Source organism: Protopterus annectens, chromosome 10.part0 (assembly GCF_019279795.1).
Source record: "Protopterus annectens isolate FY-2018-M chromosome 10.part0, PAN1.0, whole genome shotgun sequence".
Taxonomy (NCBI): Eukaryota; Metazoa; Chordata; order Ceratodontiformes; family Protopteridae; genus Protopterus; species Protopterus annectens.
Window position 1 is genome coordinate 793,141,458 of NC_056744.1, and position 21,646 is coordinate 793,163,103.

General features: G+C 41.6%; 1 long non-coding RNA gene and 1 other non-coding gene across 2 annotated transcripts in view; both read right to left on the reverse strand.

Annotated features, from left to right (window-relative positions):
• The window catches only part of LOC122813349, a 292,537-nt gene that overhangs the window by 221,925 nt on the left and 48,966 nt on the right, over positions 1-21,646 (reverse strand). The gene's annotated exons all lie outside the window — the stretch shown is intronic.
• Positions 12,001-12,395, reverse strand: LOC122814690. Its single transcript, XR_006366889.1, has one exon.

A 21,646-nucleotide genomic window follows, 5' to 3' on the forward strand; every position in this document is an offset into this window, starting at 1 on the left:
AATCTTGGAAAAAGGTTATGTTATGTTATTAACAGATGGTAAACTAAAATGAACAACTCCACCCAATTGTATCTCTTCCAAAACAGGTACCTATCTTGCAAGGACTTGAAAAATAAATTCACAAATCTACCATCTTTAAACAATTCCACCACACTGGCAGCCTTCTCATCTCTTTCCACACCATTTCTATCCTCCTTTCACCCCACAGAGAAAAAAAAAGAAATGGAAAAACAGTTTTACAGATCCTTGATGATGCCTGGATTAGGGCTGACATTAAACACATTTGATTTATTGCACTCTGTAAAAATCACCTTGTTTAGCTCCTCCATCCCATTCTTAACTTGGCCATTACCCAAAACATTATGCCCAACAAATGAAAATCCACACCAGTCAAACTTATACCTAAAGTTTCCTCTCCAGTCTCAGCTTCAGACTTTAGAACAATATCCATTTTACCATCCTAGGTAAATCTCCTTGAAAACTAAGCATTTAGCCAACTTTCATCTTACATATCACCTTTTGAACCATTATCCTGTCATGATGATGCTTGTATAGCTGAATAACTCTGAGATAGGTTCATAGGTTGGTACTAGGCTATCTGCCCGAAGGCATTTATAAGCCTAGCCAGAATGTGCTGGCTGTCACCACCCCCTTAGATTAGTTCCCTGTGCCTCTGTCCAGCAGATCCACTGAAGAGATCCCCGAGGTAAACTTTCTGTTTCCCATCCACTTGTCAAGGTTTCTTTTGAAGAGTGTTAGTGAGGAGCTCTGTCTAATATAGATTGGGATCTTGTTCCAAAGCATGGGAAGTCTCTGGGACAGGAATCTATCTCTCCAGCACGTCCTATTTATTGTTGTGGTGAGGTTTAGATCCCTAGAGCGTGTGGCTCGAGGGGATAAGGTTTTCTTTAGGTGGAGCATGTCCATCAATTCTGGGTTGGACATGGTCTTGTATGTCAGGCAGAGATCACCTCTGAGTAGGCAGTATGCAACCGTGTACAGCTGGAGTTTCTTCAGTCGAGCTGCATAGGGCATATGTTTGAGGCCAGTGCTCCCCTTGGTGAGGTACTTCTGTGGTCTTTCCAGCTGTTGCAGGTGTCTTGTAAGGTACATCCCAAATCAGGCGTTGTACTCTATGATGGGTCTGATGAGTGATGAGTAGAGGGGCACAATGACCTCTTTTGATCTGGATGCAAACCCTTTTGTGATTAGGTGGGCCATGTAGAAGGATTTTCTAACCACTTTGGCAATGTGATTATCAAAGGTGAGATTACTATCTACTTGGGTCCCCAGATCCCTTATTACGTCTTCCATATTTAGGGGACTACCACCTATGTGGTAGTTTGTGGGTACTTTGTTTTTTCCAAAGGGGATGACTATGCACTTTTTGGCATTTAGCTTGAGACCATGATTTTGACACCAGGTATCTGTCTCAGTGAGACCCTTTTGGAGGATGTCTGTGTCAGCCAGAGAGTCAATTATAGCCCCTAGTTTGCAGTCGTCTGCAAACTTGGTCCGCCATAGTCCTCCTGTGCTTGCCTGTACCTCTGAGAAGTATATGCCGAACAGGAGGGGTCCTAGGACTGAGCCCTTGGGAATTCCACTTGTAACCGGTTTAGCGTTGTACCTAGCTCCCGCAGCTCTCACCATGTGGGTTCTGTCCATGAGCCAGTTGGCAACCCATCTTGTGACGTAGGGGTTTATGTTCAGGCTGGTGAGCTTGTCTATAATACCAGAATGGGGAATGGTGTCGAAGGCCTTAGTGAGGTCTAGGTAGACTGTGTGTACCACCTTTCCCTTGTCTATAGCCTTGGTAACTGTCTCAAAGAAGTCCACCAGGTTTAGGAGGCATGATCTGCCCTTAACAAAGAAAAACTAGGTAGGGTCCAGTGTTTGGAGATACCCAATGTCTCTGTTAATGAGTTCCATGATGATGCGCTCCATAGCCTTGCAGACCAAGCTAGTCAGGCTTATAGGGTGATAGTTCCTGGGGTCTGTTGTGGCTCCACCTTTGTGGAGTGGAATAACCGTTGCTGTGCGCTACTCTATGGGTATGTAGCCTGTGGAGAGGCTGAGTCTGAACAGTGTGTTTAGGTGAGGGGTTCGTTCGTCTTTGAGCTCATGTAGGATGCAGCCTGGAACACCGTCCGGTCCCATTGATGCTATGTTTTTGGCTTTGGAGAGGGCTGTTTTAACTGGAGTGTCTGTGATTTCAGGGACTCTACATTCTTCTGGTATGGTTATGGGCCCTTTTGGGGGTGAGAGGGGGATGAAGTTTGCGCTGAACCTGTCTGCCAGGATGTTGGCAATATCGGTCGGTTCAGTGTATTTTGTGGCATTCTGTACTAACTCCAAGCAGATCTGAGCATTGCCACTTAGATTCTTGACATAGCTAAAGAATGCCTTGTGGTTATCTTTGGAGTCCTTGGCAATTTTTCTTTCAAAGCTCACCTTGGATGATTTTATGAGGGATCATAGTTTCTTGCTGATGCTGATCAGGGATGTCTTCCCTTCTTGGGATTTTACTCTTTTCTGTACTAGTTTCCTCCTTCTATTGTATAGCTTGTTTATGGCAGGGGTCCACCAGACTGGTTTCCTTTTCTTGGAGGAGTGAGTCTTGGTTTTGCTTGGGATGGCACGATCCATGCATTCTTGTAGCTGCCAGTAGAATGCATTAGTAAAGGATTTTGCAGCTTGGACAGTGTTATCCTTCAGCATGGGGGCTTTGAAACTTTCCACCTCGGTCTTAAGTAATGTGAAGTTTGCTTCTGAAAAGTTTTTCACTGTGGTTTTCTTGTCCGGGGGTGGGGGCAGAATATGGATATCCAAAGTGATTTATTTATGGTCAGATCTAACCAGTGAGGGGTTGACCTCTGGTGTGGAACACCGGTCGCCCATGTTGGTGATGACCAGGTCCAATATGTTGTCACCTCTGGTGGGAGTGTTGACCTGTTGAATCAGGGCATTTGAGTTTATAAATTCTAGGAAAAGTTGGGCAAGGGAGTTAGTACTTGAGTAGTTCTCCCAGTTAATGTTTGGGTAATTGAAATCACCCAATATTAGGGTGTTTGGTAGGACCTTTATGTTTCCCAGCATTTCCAGAAACGTGGAATGGGGTCCTGGGACATGGTGGGTGATCTGTAGCAAGCTACAATTTGAATTGCAATTTTGCCCATTGTTAGTTGCATGTGGATGATCTCTGAAGCATCGTGCTGTGCCACTAACCTGAAGTTATGGGTATCCTTGATGAATATGGATACGCACCCGCCTTTTGTATTTTGGTCCGGGCTCTGTGGCCGAAATTTATGGTAGGAGTTGTAGCCTGGTAGTGCTGGGGTGCCCTCTGGAGCCTTAAACCAGGTTTCTGTTACTGTACATATATCAATTTTCTCCATACTGAGGAGTGCCTCGAGTGCATGCATTTTGAGGTTTAGACTTCTGGCATTGAGTAGCATTACCCTCAGTTTTTTTGTTACTTGTGCTATTTACGGCGGTGGGTTTGTCTTTTGAGCCTTGCCTAAAAAAGGCACTATGGGAGTGGCAAGAGCCTTGGCCAGTATTCAAAAGCCTAAGGGCGACAGGTGCAAGCCATCTCTAGCAAAGCAGCATGGCTTGTCGAGCATGTTATCCCAGGTGGACAGACACTGGATTCCCTTTGAATGACACGAGAAACTCAGCCAATTGTTGAAACTGAGAATTTTTTCTTTATACCGTGGTATGATTCTTGGTGAGGGCAGGATGCTACTCAGGGTCAGGGTCATACCGGCCTGGGCTACGTGATCAGAGAACTTTTCCATGTCTCTCTTCATGTAGTCCAGGGAGGTATGGCTCAGGTCATTCACACCAACATGGACAATGACAGAGTCATATTTGTACTTGTTCTGGAGTGACCTGAGTGCTTGTGTTATGTGGCGGATCCTGGCACCCGACAGGCAGATAACAGTAACCTTCTCCTTATTCAGCCTATTGAGTGGGACGTCAGTGTGCCTGACTATTGAGTCACCTATTACTAGTATGTTGGGTATGTTATTTTGCCTTAAGGGCTGTGATTGCATGGCACACTGATTTTGTGAAGTATGTGTTTCATGGTTTGTGTTGGGGGGGTGGAGGTTGCTTGGATGTTTGCTTTGGAGGTCTCTGTTGGTTTTGCAGATTTTTATTTAGAGCCTCCGAGTATGTTTTCATGTATTTATGTGTGTTTTTTGCCGGTGCTGGTTTAATGGGTCTATGTAAGACTGGTGGTGTGATGCAAGTATTTCCCTTCTCCTCTTGACTGTCTGATCCAGTCTTGGGTTGAGAGAGCTTAGCATCTAGTTTGGCTGTATAACTGCATCTCTCGCATGTATTAGTGTTTGCTGGTAGGAGAAGGGGGTTGTATGTGTACATGAGGCAGTTGAAACATTGCCTCAAAATGCCCAGATTCAACAGCTGGACTGGAGAGTACACCTGAAACTGCCCTTTGGACATGCCTGGATAGGTACAGTGAACTGTTTTACTGGATGGCTGGTAAGGTCAAATAGAGAGCCTTGTGCTTCTGTACAGTACAGGAGGGTCTAGTGCTAGGGTCTATAAGTGCTTGCTATAAGTTTTGAGCAAGTGCCAGGCTGAGAAATGAATGGCTTGAGTGCTTAAGTTGAAAGTTTGTCGAGTTCCAAGGAAAAAATTGAAGAGTAGACTTTGTGGAGCCTACCCTAGCTAACCGGCGCTGCTCGGCGCGCAAAACCGGGCAAATGCAGTATTTATAGCAGGGAAAAGAAAGAGATAGAAATTAGCCCAAAATGGCCAATAAACTACTAATTTCTGGGCTGAAACCACTGCTCCAGGGACAGATAGGCTGCTCAAAGCTCCCCTATCTCACAGGTGAACAGAGATACTTCCTTTTGTCCAAGTAAGGTATGGGCAAACACAGAGATTTGTAACACAGCCCTGAATTCAGCACTAACCTGAAAACTGGACTATACTAGCTTAGAAAGGCAGGAAGCAAGTATACATATATATATATATATATATATATATATATATATATATATTTTTTTTTTTTTTGTTTGTTTGTTTTTTTCAGAAAATAGAGCAGATACACTCAAAAAACAGTTTAAAAGCACAGAAAAGGATACTTACTGTTATATATCACAGATAATAGTTATAGTCAATGCCCCCAGTAATAAAATAGGAAGAAACACAAATATAGTAAAAGCACACACACACACATATATATATATATATATATATATATATATATATATATGGATCTAGGACGTTTGATCGACTGAGCAAATGTCCGAATCCATAAAACCCGAACACACTTTAACGAAAGCGCTTTTATCAAAAAAGCGCTTTCGTTAAAGCGTGTGACAAAAAAAAACACTACATTTTAGCAGGGGGGCTTTGCCCCCCCCTACTTTAATATTCTCCCTCTGAGACCGCACTACAGTGGGGAAAAGGGAAATGTCCCTTACCCGCACCGTAGTACAGCCTCGGCAACAGTCATACTTACGCAAAAGTGTTTCTTCGGTGAAAAGCACTTTCGCATAAGTATGCCCGGCCATTTGGATTTTGGTCGTTTGCTCAGCTGAGCAAATGTCCTAGATCCATATATATATATATATATATATATATATATATATATATATATATACATATATGTGTGTGTGTGTGTGTGTGTGTGTGTGTGTGTATATATATATATATATATATATATATATATATATAAAACAATAGAAAACAAACAAACAAACTTAAACAAGTTACCCACTTAACCAGAAAAAAGCTCAAAACTGAGCCCATGTTCCAGCAGTCTTCAATCAGACAAGTTTTAACTGCACACCCCTGCTTACCCAGTTTAGGGCCACCCAAGACGGTCAGGTCATGGCAGAGAGATGAGACTAAAATGGTCCACTGCAGAAGGTAATGGAAATACACTCCAGTACTTTTTCCAAGAAAATCCTATGAACATAATCAACCAGAGGCATATTGTAATAGCAACAGAAGATGAGAACTTCAGAACTGAAGGTGTCCAGCATACTACTGGAGAAGATCAAAGGACAGGTACAAGCAGTGCCAGAGGCTATGACACAGCTTGGTTTAAGCTGAAAGTACAAGCATCTGCTGAGGTGCTCAGAGATGAAAGAACATTTAAATGTTACAAAGAACTATACACCAGTGGAAGATGGAACATTACAACTATGGACCAAGGTAAACTCAATGTGCTTAAGCATGACACGAGAAGAATAAACATTGAAATTTTGGAAATTCATGAGCTAAAATGACCCGGAATGTATTATTTTAAATTGACTATCCATCAGATCTTTTGCTGTGGACAAAAATCTTGAAAAAAACAAAAACAGCGTATCCCTCCTAGTAAACAAATGGGTTGGAGCGTTTCTTCCCGGGCCTCCGCTGAAAACAGGCTCTCTGGAACCTAGTCGGACATTCCCGGTCAACAAATGATAAATAAATAAATAAATAAAATAAATTTTAGAATCAGTGCTTGGTTTTAATCCCCAAAAATGATAAACTACAAATTCTGAAGAGGAGAAAGTCAAACAGTTTTTATAAGGCTCTGCAACATCTTCAAGTAATAAAACACACACACACACACACACACAACCCTATTGATTCTTTAAAAATAGATGGGGTGAAAGAGGCAGGGACTCAAGGATCTCTGCAGACATGAAGTTAAAAGATGCCTGTTTCTTGGAAGAAAAGCTATGGCAATTCTAAAAAAAAATTTTAAAAAGTAAAGACATCAATCACATTGTCAGCAAAGGTCCCTATAGTCAAAGCTATGATTTTTTTCAGTAATAACAGTATTCAGGGCCGGCCTTAGCTAAAATGGAGCCCTAGGCGAAGTAGTGCTCTAGTGCCCCTTAAGCCGCACCCACACCATACTCGTGAAACACCCCTATTTGCTCCACATCCACAGGAAGGATCCATCTCTGTTAGAAATGCTACATCTAAAGAAATCCCAATTCCCTCCGCACCACATGCTCCAGAGACCTCAACCTTTTTACTACAATCAACAGAACATGCTGGAGGGACAGGTTCATAACCCAGAGACTGCCCATGCTATGGTACAGATTTCCCATACATGTCAAACAGAGCACCTCACTAGCCGTCTTCAAGAGAAATCTTGATGAGTGGATGGGAAACAGAAAATTCACCCCAGGGATCACTCCAGTGGCTTTACTTGACAGAGGCAATGGGAACTAAGGTCACGTGGCATGATGCCAGGGTAATCTTATGGGCTAGGCTTGTAAAGGCTCCAGGGCCATTAGCCTAGTACACACCTATGAACCTATAAACAACAGCAGGACCCCTAGAACCAGGGTGCCCCAACAATCACAGGTTTCGCTAGTGCTTACAGCAAGCTATGATTCCACACCATTTTCACACAGATGTGAGAATGTCTTCAGATGACTGACGCTGGCTGATTATGTTTGCATGGCAGTCAGCCTCTTAGTAATGAATAATGCAAATAAGGACCCTGGATATGTACTGTGACACCAGTATATCAGCAAAACCATAGATATTTTAAGGACTATTCTAATCAATAACTGTATATACATGCCTTATCTGTTAACATTAATTAAAAATAATGTATGTATCTAATAAGGGGCTGACACCCTCTTCCAATACCTCTCAAACTCTGAGCTTTAAAAATCGTATTATAAGGTCAGAAAGAAGACCAGAGTCTTACTTTATACAATATAACTTTATATGCTAGACCCTATATAGTTCCTGGAAAGGAGTTTGCATGGGTTGTATTTATTTGTTTGATAATGTACATACCTATAAATGGGTCTGCCATTATGAGGAACATCAGTAAACCGAGAAGGAGCAAGACAATCTGAGGGCCAAAATTATAACGCACTGCCTAAATCATACCTTTAAGAAGTATGCCTGCAAGAACAAGTGTTTTCACATATTTTCAGTCACCCATGGCACATCAGACTATTTAAAAAGTCATACACAGTTAGTAATGAAAATAGTTTGATATTAACTCCTGAACAATAATGCTCACATCCAACAGGGGGACTGACACACCCCTCCCTGCCATATTGCATATTTCAAATAAATATATATCAGAAAATACATAATCAAAGTTAAAAGCTATACTGTATACATTATATATCTTCTCCACCTGCCCCACAGTACAAAACAAACTTCCATTTGGTGGGTGTCAGCCCTCCTGAAGCATTTTTTTGCATTAATTTCTATTATGCATTTTAATCGTTTTATGAAATACCACAACATGGTATCCCTACAGAAATCAATCAGCTGTCCCATATCTAGCAAAATGTTCCTAATTTTGCCTCTTGAGACCCCCCCCTCTTTTTTTTAGTTAAAAATTGAGAATTATGCTCAGATATACCTTCTATTCTACTAACGTTTTAAGTGAATCGGAGTACTATTTAAAAAAATATTCCTTATTTTGGTTTTCTAATTTATTGATATGCATAAAAATATGTCACTCAATGCAGTCCGAAAGTTTTTTCAAGCGAGGAACACTACAGAGTCTGTTGAAAACATAGCAATATACACACACACATACCTACTCTCTCATACAACAACATACACATACCTTTTCTTTCATACAGTAACTAACAACTAGTCTAAATTCCACACACTCCTACTCTCTCAAACACACAGACAAGTACTTTCTCATACAGAAATAAACAAAACAACTATTTTAAATTATACACATACACATCTACCTTCTCTCTGTTAGCAGCACACACATACACACACTCACGCACCTTCTCTCATACAAACAGAAGGGGTTATTGAAATTCTATATACACACGCACAGACACACACTCTTTCTCTCACATACAGTAACAAACAGTTTGAATTACACACACATACACTTACTTACCATCTTTCTAACTCAAACTGCCACATGGACTTAGCCCCCCTTCACAGAACTGCTAGCTTAAAATTTACGTGCGACTGAAAACTGAATTTACTTCCACACTGGCGTAAGCACGCATGATGCTCGTTTCATAGATTAGTACGAGGCTATCTGCACTAGGGCATTTATAAGCCTAGCCATAGTGATGTGGCTATCGCCACCCCTTGTAGTGGTACTAAGTGTAAAGAACAGATTCAGAATACTGTGCCTCTGTCTTAGTAGTGACACATTGAAGACCCCTTTACTTAATAGAATTAGTTGACTGTGCCTCTGTCTAGTAGAGACACATCCCTTTACTTAATAGAATTAGTTGACTGTGCCTCTGTCTAGTAGTGACACAGGGAGGAATCTCCCATCCACTCGTCAAGATTTCTCTTGAAGAGAGTCAATGAGGGGCTCTGCCTAACACAAACTGGGATTCTGTTCCAGAGTGTGGGAAGCCTCTGAGTTATGAATCTGTCCCTCCAGCATGTCCTGTTTATATTTGTGCCGAGGTTCAAATCTTTAGCTCCTGTGGTTCTGGTGGATTTGGATTTTTTGAGGTGGAGCATGTCCATCAATTCCTGATTGGAAATGGCCTTGTATGTCAGGCACAGGTCACCTCTAAGTAGGCGGTATGCTACTCAACATCTAAAGTTAGAAAGGAAAGGCTTTGAAACATTGTGCTTCCTTCTAGATCCCCCCCCTCCCTCCAAGGAAGGAACTAGGACATGCATGGGCATGAAACTCCTTTCAGCTTAGCAAAGGAGCATCACAAGCTCCCTTCCAAGAAGGCTAGCTCTTCACAAACTGATATGATGTGCCTTCCTCCCCAGTCCTTAAGCTTCCCAAGGTGTAGCACTAGGGGGTCAGAAAATGACAGGAAGTTTAACAGATGGCCAAAGTAAAAGCCATCAGTGGCTAAACCAAATGGGAATCAGTAAACTTACACGAAAATAAAAAGAAAATTAAGATGTAAAATTAGTACCCAGATTCATTAACTGACAAAGCAGGTTTTACATTTCAACAGTTCTGTCCCAAAGTGAAGGACTTCCTCAGAAATAAAATCACAGGAAGACAGTGCGACAAACGGAAATAGAAAGGTGACCAAAAAGCACAGGAAAACAAATAGGAAGCTTGACTAAAACAGGGTGGAGGCAAGCACAGCAGACACCTCTCCATAACAAGGTATACAGATTACTAAACATGGGACCTGCCAAGTCGCCCTCGGACAGACACCTCTGGCATGAACTACATGTGAGCTCAAACCAAATGCTAAGTTTAGTATTTCCCCAGATCACATTGGATAGGCACCACCACTACAAAGAATGTAAACAGAGACCTGGGAACTTATCAAAAGTGTTATGGGCCATTAACAGGTATAACAGCCAGAACAAGTCACCCCCCCACCCCCAAATAAAACTAAGGTCAACAAATACACCTTTATTAAAAGGCTCATTACAATTGGAACAGCCTAAAAGCAATGCCTCTAGACTCTACAGTATTCAACTTTAAACAAAAACAGTTAACATTTAAATATGCAACTACATATTGAACAATTCGGTCATAATCACTATAAAACTATTTACAAGAACGGCTAAGACACGGTTTTAAATACACAAAAGGTAGTGTGTTAATACTTCAAGAAAAATCAGTTTTCACCCCCCAATTATATGTGGAAGTGAAACTAAATCCGATTTAACAGTCATGCGTTCCAGATACAGTCTAACTGGAATGACTATACTACAAACCATTTCTTCACCCTACGCCACAACAGTGAAAACCAACCATGCACTATGGTTAACCAAGGAAACACAGCAACTAATGTTAGAAGGTTAAAGGCACGAAAATATAAGTGTATTCAGTCACCAAGAAATCTGTCACACAAAAAACTGGTCATCTTTAAATAAGTTACTTCTCCCAGTTCCAACTATAACACTACAGTCTTTGTAAACATTGGCTGCTGTCAAATTTCGTTTTCTGACGCTATTGCTTTCCCCTTCTGTATGCTAGTAAATCATGTGGAAGTTGTTCAGAACCAAGTGCTAAATGCATTTCATACCCGTAAAAATACAAAATTTCTAAAAAAACAAAAAAAAAAAGCAGTCACGCCCTCTTCCTGTGTAGTCTGTTATGGTCGAGATTCTTAAGACTCGCTTAGGTGTACCTCCTATTCAGACAGTACCTTTCTGACTTCCTTGTAATGGGCTGTATTCAGTCAACTTAGGGGCCATAGCTCGTAATGTCTCACCGCAGAACCAGGAACAAATTAAAAATAAAAACAGACGCGATACATTTAAAGACATCAGTAATCAACTTAAAATATGCGAATGGGCCCTTTTAGGAAAGAAGCAGAAAGGGTAGGGGGAAAGGAGTCCCCTTAGTTTAACATGCAACAGCAACTATAAACATAACGCCTGATAAAAATCATGGATTACAGCACTAAACCTAACAATTACAACTTTCATGAAGGAAGGGCGATATTGTAGTGAAGGGCCTCACCAGTTCGATTCGCGCAGACATGGGCGTGTCGCAAATTGAGTGACAACCTGGTCTGCATCGTGCATAACGGAGATGAAAAATATTAAATGTACACAAACGGCCCATTTCTTCCCTGCCCCTCAAAAAATATAATGCAAGTTTCCTTGTTTAATGCAGTTCAGAACCTAAATGTACCGAGGCAGACACCACATTGTCGTTGTAATGCAGCCATGCACACCATCGTCATGACTCTAGTAGGAACACTACATAGATCTGTGCGCCCCACTGATACAGTAATGGATCACGTTAATGAACTCATCTTAACCTGCAAAAACATTCCAACATACGAAGTGAACGCTCAAGTCGTTTTAATGATATTTAACAACCAATTAAAGAGAACTGCTGCTTCCCACACAACCAGCCATTGTAACACATACAGATGAACTTTTCCTACAACAGACAGAGCACTTAAAACATTCGCCACACTCAAGCTTTTCTTTAAAGCAATACGTGAACCGATAAGAAACGCTCTTTAGTTGCGAAGGCAATTAATAATAATCAGTATGCTTAACTACACGTTCCAAGTTTAAATGCTCTCAATGCAATTTCACGTATAAATAAATACAAGCTCAGATCAGAATCGCCTCTATACTCATGGGCCAAGTTTGCCGCCTCAAACCCGTGAGGATACAAGCCACCCTGGCCTAGTATATCTGATCGACTCATCACCTCTGAACTTTCCGTGCCCTCAGGCACGGCGCCCGTTCTCGTTGCCTCACGCGCATTGCCGAAGGATGACCATCAGCTCACGGAGGAAGTCTTCTCATTTCAAGCTGGGCCGGGCCCCACACCAGCCCGATCGAATAAGATCAACGTGTAGATTAGACAAATGAAGAAAACACTCACAGTAACAACAAACCACCCATTCACACAGACATTCACTCACGCACCCACACACACTATCACTCGCATTCATCTTTAAGGAGAAGACGCTAATACCGCAGTCGACCTGCTGCAGATGTAAAAGTGGGAGGGCGCTCACCCCCCCTCCCCCTCCCCATGGCTCCGAGTCGGAACTTCCGACGCCCTTGTATTTTTTTTATTTTATTTTAATTAGTTTAGTTAGTTAGTGCATTCTTTCTTCCCAGCACCTGCTACAAGCACTGGGAAGAAAGAATGCAGTAATTAAAATAAAAAAATAAATAAGCCAAAACTGCGCCCTTTACGAGGCCGGCCTGTAATGCGCCCTAGGCGGTCGCCTAGTTCGCCTATGCCTAAGGCCGGCCATGACAGTATTGTTATGTGTCCATGACTGTAAGTAAAGTAGTGAGCTGGAAAATCATACTTTTGAAATGTGGTTTGGAGAAAAACTTTGAAAATTCCATGGACTGCAAGAAGGTCAAATCAATCAGTACTTAAGTAAATAAAACAGGATGTTTTACTGAAAGGTTACACTGCAAAACTAAAACTCATATACTTTGGCCAACTAAAGCAAATACAGGATTCACTAGAAAAACGATGTTGGTAAAGATCAAAGGTAAAAAAAGAAGGGGCAGCAGAGGCAAACATGGATAGAAAGCATTACTGAAGTAAAAAAAATATGAATTTGTAATAACTTAAAGAAGCAGTTGCGGAATGTCAAGCTTAGTCAAGCTTAGTGTGCTAAAGTCATTGAGGCTATGATGATCCAGATTTGACAAAACAAGTAAACAACAAAAAGCACAACATCATAACTAAAACAATGCAATCTACTCTTTATCTACCATTACGGATTCTGGAAGGAGTACAATGACTGATATCTGGGCCCTGACAGATAATATATTTTTATTAAATACGGACAAAGTTAAATTGACTGGGGCAGTGCTTGTTAACCTTACCTTGTTAGCCTTTGATTTGGTGGAAAACAGCCATGATAATTATTTATTTATTTGCATTTGTTTACTGGGATGGGTCACTGGACCAAGGTGAGCCCAATTTCAGTGGAGGCACAGGAAGAAAAGCTCCACATTTACAAGCACATACAATAGAAGAGTCACAGTCAAATACACAGCTGACAGTAACAGTTGTATACATAAGGTAAAAGGTTGAAATTCAACTACATTCATTATGGTACAATATAACAGACAGTTGAATACACTGTTCAGAAGTCACAACTGAATATGCTAAAGTAAACATGTTCATAGGTTCGTAGGTTCATACTAGGCTATCTGCCCTGGGGCAATTATAAGCCTAGCCCGATTCTGTATGGCTTACGCCACCCCTTGATTTGAGTATACTGTGCCCTTTTTAAGGTTTAGTTTACTGTGCCTCTGTCTAATAGTGACACGGGAGTAATCCCTGGGACAAACCTACGATCCCCCATCCACCTATCGAGATTCTTCTTGAAGAGATTCAGTGAGGTGCTCAGCCTCACATGAACTGGAATTCTATTCCAGAGTGAAGGGAGCCTCTGGGTTATGAACCTGTCCCTCCAGCAAGTTCTATTTATTTCTGTGCTGAGGTTCAAGTCCCTCGAGCGTGTGGCTCTAAGGGATTTAGATTTACTGAGGTGGAGCATGTCCATTAATTCTGGATTTGACATAGCTTTGTATGTCAGGCATAGATCGCCTCGAAGTAGGCGGTATGCAACTGAGTAGAGCTGGACTTTTTTTAACCGAGCAGCATATGGCATCAGTTTGAGACCCTTGATCCTCTTGGTGAGATACTTTTGGGGTCTTTCTAATTGCTGCAGGTGTCGGGTAAGGTACATCCCAAAAGGGGCATTGTATTCTATGATGGGCCTGATGAGGGATGAATAAAGGGGCACGATTACCTCTCTTGATCTAGATGTGAAACCATTCGTGATGAGGTGGGCTATGTAGAAGGTCTTTCTAACCACTTTGGCAATGTGGTTTTCAAAGGAGAGATTGCTATCAACTTGGGTCCCCAGGTCCCTAATAACTTTCTCTGTACTTAATGGGTTTCCGCCTATGTGGTAATTTGTGGGCACATTTTTTTGCCAAAGGGTATGACTATATATTTTTTGGCATTTAGCTTTAAACCATGGCGCTGGCGCCAGTTATCTGTCTCTGTGAGACCTTTTTGAAGGATGTTTGTGTCAGCTGGAGAGTTGATTATGGCACCCAGTTTGCAGTCGTCTGCGAACTTGGTGAGCCATAGTCCTCCCACATTTGCCTGTACCTCAGAAAAGTATATACCAAACAAGAGTGGTCCCAGGACAGAACCCTGTGGGATGCCACTTGTGACCGGTTTCGAGTCTGACATGGCTTCAGCAACTCTCACTCTGTGGGTTCTGTCTTTGAGCCAGTTTGTGACCCATCTTGTGACATAGGGGTTTATATTTAAGCTGGATAGCTTATCTATGATGCCTGAGTGGGGTATTGTGTCAAATGTCTTTGCAAGGTCCAGATAGGCTGTGTGGACTACCTTCCCTTCATCTATGGCTTTGGTGACTGTTTCAAAGAAGTCAACCAGGTTCAAAAGGCAGGATCTGCCCTTGACAAAACCGAACTAGGTAGGATCTAGTGTCTGTAGGTCCCCAATGTCTTTGTTTATGAGCTCCATGATGATCCTCCCCATAGCCTTGCAGACTAAGCTAGTCAGGCTTATGGGGCAATAGTTTCCAGGGTCCTTAGAGGCTCCACCTTTGTGGAGTGGGACCACTGTTGCTGTACGCCATTCTGTGGGCACATATCCTGTAGTGAGGCTGAGATTGTATAGCTGTTTTATTTGAGGGATTAGTTCCTCTTGGAGTTCATGTAGGACGCAACCTGGGACGCCATCTGGTCCCATGGAAGCAGTGTTTTTTGCTTTGGAGAGGGCAGCCTTCACCTGAGCATCTGAGATGTTTGGTAGGCAGCCCTCTGCCGGGATAGATACTTGCTCTTTTGGGGAGGGGAGAAGTTTGCACTGAACCTGTCTGCCAGGATATTGGCGATGTCTGTGGGTTCAGTGTATTTTTGTCGTTCGAATCAACTCAGAACAAGTCTGGGAGTTGCATCCCAGGTTTCTAACATAACTGAAAAAGCCTTATGATTGTTTTGGTGTCCTGTGCAATTTTTCTCTCAAAGCTGGCCTTGGAGGATTTTATGAGGGATCGTAATTTTTGCTAGTACTGATCAGAGATGCCTTCCTATTAGGGATTTTGCTCTATCATGTAGTAGCTTCCTCCTTCTGTTGTACAGTTTATTTATGGCAGGGGTCCACCAGACTGGACGCCTGCCTTTGGATGATTGGGTCTTGGTTTTGTTTGGGATAGCATGATCCATGCATTCCTGGAGATGTCCGAGAATGCGTTTATATAGGATTCTGCAGTTTGGGCCGTAGTTTCCACTGGCCCTGGGGCCTTGAAGGATTCCACTTCGGTTCTGAGAAGTGAGAAGTTCGCTTTTGAGAAGTTTTTCACTGTGGTTTTCTGGGCTGGGGGTGGGGTCGGGATGTGGACATCCAGTGAAATTAATTTATGGTCTGATCTTACCAATGAGGGATATACTTCTGGTGTGGAGCATAGAGCCCCCATGTTGGTAATGATCAGGTCTAGTATGTTGTCCCCTCTTGTGGGAGTGGTGACTAGTTGTTCCATAGCATTTGAGCTTATAATTTCTAGGAATCTTTGGGCTAAGGTGCTGGGGCTTGAGTAGTGCTCCCAGTCAATGTTTGGGTAGTTGAAGTCACCCAATATAATGGTGTTCGGAGAGATCTTCATGTTCTCCAATGTTTTCAGGAAAGCCGAGTGGGATTCCTGACTTTGAGAGGGTGGTCTGTAGGATGCTATAAACTGAAAAGCAGTCTTGCCTACTGTTAGTTGCACATGGATGGTCTCCGATGCCGTGCAATGCCACTAACCTGGAGGTGTGGATATCCTTGATAAATATGGAAACTCCCCCTCCTTTTGTGGTTCGGTCTGGGTTTTGGGGCTGAAAAGCATGATATGAGGTATAGCCTGGTAGTGCTGGGGTGCTCTCTGGAGCCTTGAACCAGGTTTCTGTCACTGCACAGATATCGATGTTCTCCATACTGAGGAGAGCTTTGAGTGCGTGCATCTTGAGGTTAAGACTTCTGGTGTTTAGCAGCATTACCCTTAGTTTCTTGTTCCTTGTGCTGTTTATGGGGGTGGGTTTGACTTTTGAGCCTTGCCTAAAAAAGGCACTATGGGGTTGGCAAGAGCCTTTGCCAATATCCGAAAGCCCAGTGGTGACAGGTGCAAGCCGTCCCTAGTGAAGCAACATGGCTTGTCGAGCATGTCATCCCAGGCTGACAGACACTGGATCCCCTTTGAATGACACCAAAATTTTAGCCAATTGTTAAAATCAATCATTTTGTCTTTGTACTGTGGCATCATTCTAGGTGAGGGTAAGATGCTGCTCAAGGTCAGGGTCATACCAGCCTGGGCTACATGATCAGAGAGCTCCTCTATGTCTCTTTTCATGTAGTCCAGGGAGGTACGTCTCAGGTCATTCACACCAGCATGTACAATGACTGAGTCATATTTGTATTTGCTTTTGAGTGACCTGAGTGCTTGCGTTATGTGTCGGATCCTAGCACCCGACAGGCAGCTCACCATGACCTTCTCTTTATTCAGCCTGGTGAGCGGGACGTCAGTGTGTCTGACAATAGAGTCACCTATAACAAGAGTATTAGATGTGTTATTCAGCCTTAAGGGCTGTGGCTTAGCACACTGACTTTGTGGGTTATGTGTTGTGTGTGTTTTGTTTTGAGGTAGCGTTTGCTTGGATGTCTGCTTTGGAGGTCTCTGTTGCTTAGGTAGATTTTTATTTAGAACCTCCGAGTATGTTTTTGTGTATTTATGTGTTTGGTTCGCTGATTTGGTGGGACTGTGTGATACTGGAATTGTGTTGTGTGAGGTTACCTTCTCTTCCTGACTGGTTACACCAGTTTTGAGATGAGAGAGCTCAGCCTCCAGTTTGGCTAAATAGTTGCATCTCTCACATATATTTGAACCTGTTTGGAGGAGGAGAGGGTTGTCGGTGTACATGAGACAGTTGTAACATTGCCTCAAAATTCCCAGATTCACCAGCTGGACTGGAGAGGAAACCATTGACTGACCTTTGGACATGCTAGAGTAATAGGGAAACTAAATTTAAGATGGACCAATAGAGGACAGGGTAATCGTAGAGAGTATAAGAGTAAGTAGTGCTTCTGGTTTAATAGTGCTAACTTGTGGGGTTACTTAATTGGACCAGTGAAGGGCCTTAGAATGAGAATATGGTGTTTAAATTGAGAGATAGAGCAGTTCTAAGGGAAAAAGTGAAGAGCAGACTTTGTGGAGCCAGGAATAGTTTAAACCCAATTAGGCGGCGCTGCCCGCTGTTGCGCTATGCACAAAACCACGCAAAAGAGGGTTTTAAGAGAGGAAGATGAAGGAGTTTTGTAATTGACCCAAAATGGCCAATTAAACTACAGTTTCAAGTCAGTAACCACTCCCACAGGGGCAGGCAGGCTGCTCAATGTTTTTCACTGCCACTGATCAACAGAGAGACTTCTCTTTAGCTCAAGCAAAAAATGGCCTCACAGAAACTTACAAACAGTTCAAGAACAACAAGCCTGTAATTGAACTTTTTTAAATCTCAGAAAAGTGGGAAAAAAGCAAGATTTTTTTTTGTTTTTTTTTGTTTTTTTTCACAGATAGCAGAGGTTCACAAGTATCAACAAGTTATAACAGTGCAGTGGAAGATGGAACATTACAACTATGTCAATAACAACTTCAGGAGTGTAGGATTATACAGGTTGTAAGAATTTTACAAATGTACAAACAAAGTCTTGGAGGAAAAAATTAATTGTTTAGACAGATGTATTAGGAAATATCAGTTTCAAATACATCGCAGTGAATTTTCAGTAGTCTTTACAAAAGATGAAAGGCATTTAGTGACTGCGCTTAAGAGGAAATCTTAGAAACTTAAAAAGGGACAACACTGCTTATCAAAATGATAATGCTCATATATTACCTAAGAAATATGCTCATGTAACTACATCCATCTGAGTGGATGTGTCAGATGATGTTACAGGAAATGTTTTTAGATTGACAAACTTCAGTGTAATAACCCAGGAGATTGTAAAGATTGACCAACAAAACACAGACTGTCATGTGAACGAGTGTGATTCCACTGAGCCAGCAAGTTTCTTGGACACATCTCAAATGTCCACACTGATTTCTTACTAAGAAAATCAAGGGTCTAAATCATAAACACTATGCAGACCATCTCAACACCATGTCCCTCATCTCAGTGTCATATGGGGTTATCTCTGCCTCACATACAGAGCCACAACAGACCCCATCCTGTCAGGCCTAGTGCATATTTACAAGTGAAATGGGGGCATAAACACCCATTCAAGAGATCTAAATCACTTTTGCAACATAAACACATGTTGGAGGGATGGATATGTATTACAGAGAATAACACTTATTTGGAATTGTCTTCCTCTATACATAAAGCAAAGTGCTTCTCTTACACTATGCAAATGTAATCTGGATGAATGGATGGGTAGCTGCAAATTCACTCCTGTTTTAGTGCCTTTGTCGCTCATGTATATGGGCAACATTTAAATGTTCTGCTCATCTCTGGGTTATTGGTACTTAAAATATAAGGTCTACAAACTTCATGGGAATGTATGGCTAGGCTTCTAAAGCGACTAATGGATCAATAGCCTAATAAGTATGCATGAACCTATGGACATCTCGATAGCCTGACTCTTATTATCTAGATCAATACCAAGCAAACCTCAGTCTCTAAATGACTTGGATATCTTTTGATCCAGCTCTTCCCGGATACATGTATTATGCACACACATCGTCATAACCACACACCCAGACATCTCATTATGTCATGTCCCCAAAGTTATGGAAAATGCTGTACCATGTCACAAGATGAAGCATGACTGACAGCAATAGCTTTTTTTTCTTTCATTAGCTTTGTAACCACAGAATATTTGAAAAATGCTGATCAAACTACATAAAACTGGGGCCCCCTGCTTAGGATTAGACATATTTATAATTACATCATAGGTTCCTAGGTAGGTAAGAGGCTATCAGTCCAAGGGCCTACATAAGCCTAGCCAACAAGGTTCCCTGGCTTACACCACCCAAGAAAGTTATTTTCCTGTGCCACTGTCGAGCAGAGCCACAGAAGTGATCCCTGGGGTGTATTTCCTATTTCCCATCCACTCATCAAGATTTTTCTTGAAGAGTGCTAGTGAAGAACTTTGCTTGACATAGATGGGTAGCCAGTTCCAGAGTATGGGATGTCTCTGGGACAGGAATCTATCCCTCCAGCATGTCCTGTTTATTGTAGTGACAAGGTTTAGGTCCCTAGAGCATGTAGCTCAGAGGGATTGGGATTTCTTTAGGTGTAGCATGTCCAACAGCTCTGGGTTTGACATAGTTTTATATGTTAGGCAGAGATCACCTCAGAGTAGGCGATAAGCTACGGAGTAAAGCTGGAGTTCTTTATGAACTTTTTTTTCTGGAGTTACTAATGTAAATTTGAAAATGTGTTTAGTTCTGTTTGTAATCACTGTTATGATTCTATAATCTCTTGGAGCTTTTCTCCCCGGGCCTCCGCTGAAAATGGACATATATCCAGACGGACTTTCCCGATCAACAAATGTAAAATAAAATAAATAAATAAACTCTTTTTGAGACGGTCAGTGCAAGGCATTTGTTTGAGGCCAGTAATCCTCTTTGTGAGGTACTTCTGTGGCCTTTCCAGCTGCTGCAGATGTCTTGTGAGGTACATTCCAAAAGGGGCGTTAACAGATAGTTTTTCCTGCATACCATGCTAATTGTATCCCTCCATTTTAGATTGTCTTATTTTTTGAGCTAAAGGCTCTTTGTATAGTACAGATATTAAAGGGAAAAGTAGTCACCCCTGCCTTTTACCTCTGGATACATTAAAACCTCTGATAGCCTTCATCCCACATTTATTCCATCTTGGGAGCACTCATACAACCCACTTACTAATTGTATCAGCTTGTTAGAAAAGCCACATTTTTGTAGAGTTTTCAACATATAATTCCTTCACACCTTATCAAAATCTTTTTTCAGCATCAAGATCTATCAATATAAAGTATTGGCCTGTGTTTTCCACTTCCCACCACATTATAACATTATTATTATTAATGTTATCAAATGTTTGTCACCCTTCAATAAAATCACATTGATCTTTATTTATTATATTTGGGAGTAAATTTGCTACCCTCCTGGCTATAGTCAACATAAATACTGTGTAGTCATGCCTGAGAACTGATATCAGCCTAAAGGCCACTGAGTCTAGGGGATCATTGCCTTATTTTGCTATTACAACTTCTGTAGGTACTTTCTAAGCAACAAGGGCTTGCACACCTTCTAAAATGATGTTAAACATCACTAATTAAAACCAAATTAACAGTTGGGTTTCTATCTCCCAAATCTCCAAAGGGATGCTATCCAAGCCGGGGGAATTCCTTACTGTCTGATGTAGTATAGCACAAGTAATCTCCTCCTGATGAATATAAATATTTAACTGCCCCACCTCATTCTCTTACAACTTAAGTAATGTATGGTCTAGAACAAAGCTATTCATTTACGGATATTGCCTAATTTCTATCTTATCTGCCTTGTATAGTACTCAGTTGTAAAGTTTAAATACATGAAGTATCTGTTTAGGTTGTCGGTTATTTCCCTTGTGCCGGGCTCTCTATTTTTGGTTAACATTCCTCCTACTTTCTGTTGTCTTAATCTTCTAATTAACAATTTCTGAGCTTTTGGGATATCAATGAAAAAAAAACTTTCTTTAAGTGTTACCATTCCATATTCATGCATGTAGTCTGGCTTCCTTCCATTTTGCACACATCCCTGCACCAGTTATTTTCACTTTGTTGTAATTGCTTTACCATCTGAACACTTTCTTTACACACTGTTTTCAGCTGACATCACTCCCAGTGCACGCTTTCCTTTACCTGAACTCTAGTCATTAAAATAAATTTTAAAATATTCCACTCTTCTTCTAGAATATTAGAGTTCTCCATTAATTTATCTAACTATTCCTTCAGCATTTCTTTGACCCACTATTTAAAATATTTGTTTCTTAACAAGTGAACTGGGAATCACCAGTGTGTCTCTCTCTCAGTCTCCTGTATGAGAGTATTCTTGTTGCAGTTATTTCCAGTGGGGTGTGGTGGCTCACAATTAAGGAATGTGAATATATTCCTCATAGAATCCAGGCATTCCATAATAAGATAAACATTTATCAAATCAAGATTGTGATTTGTATCTGGAAA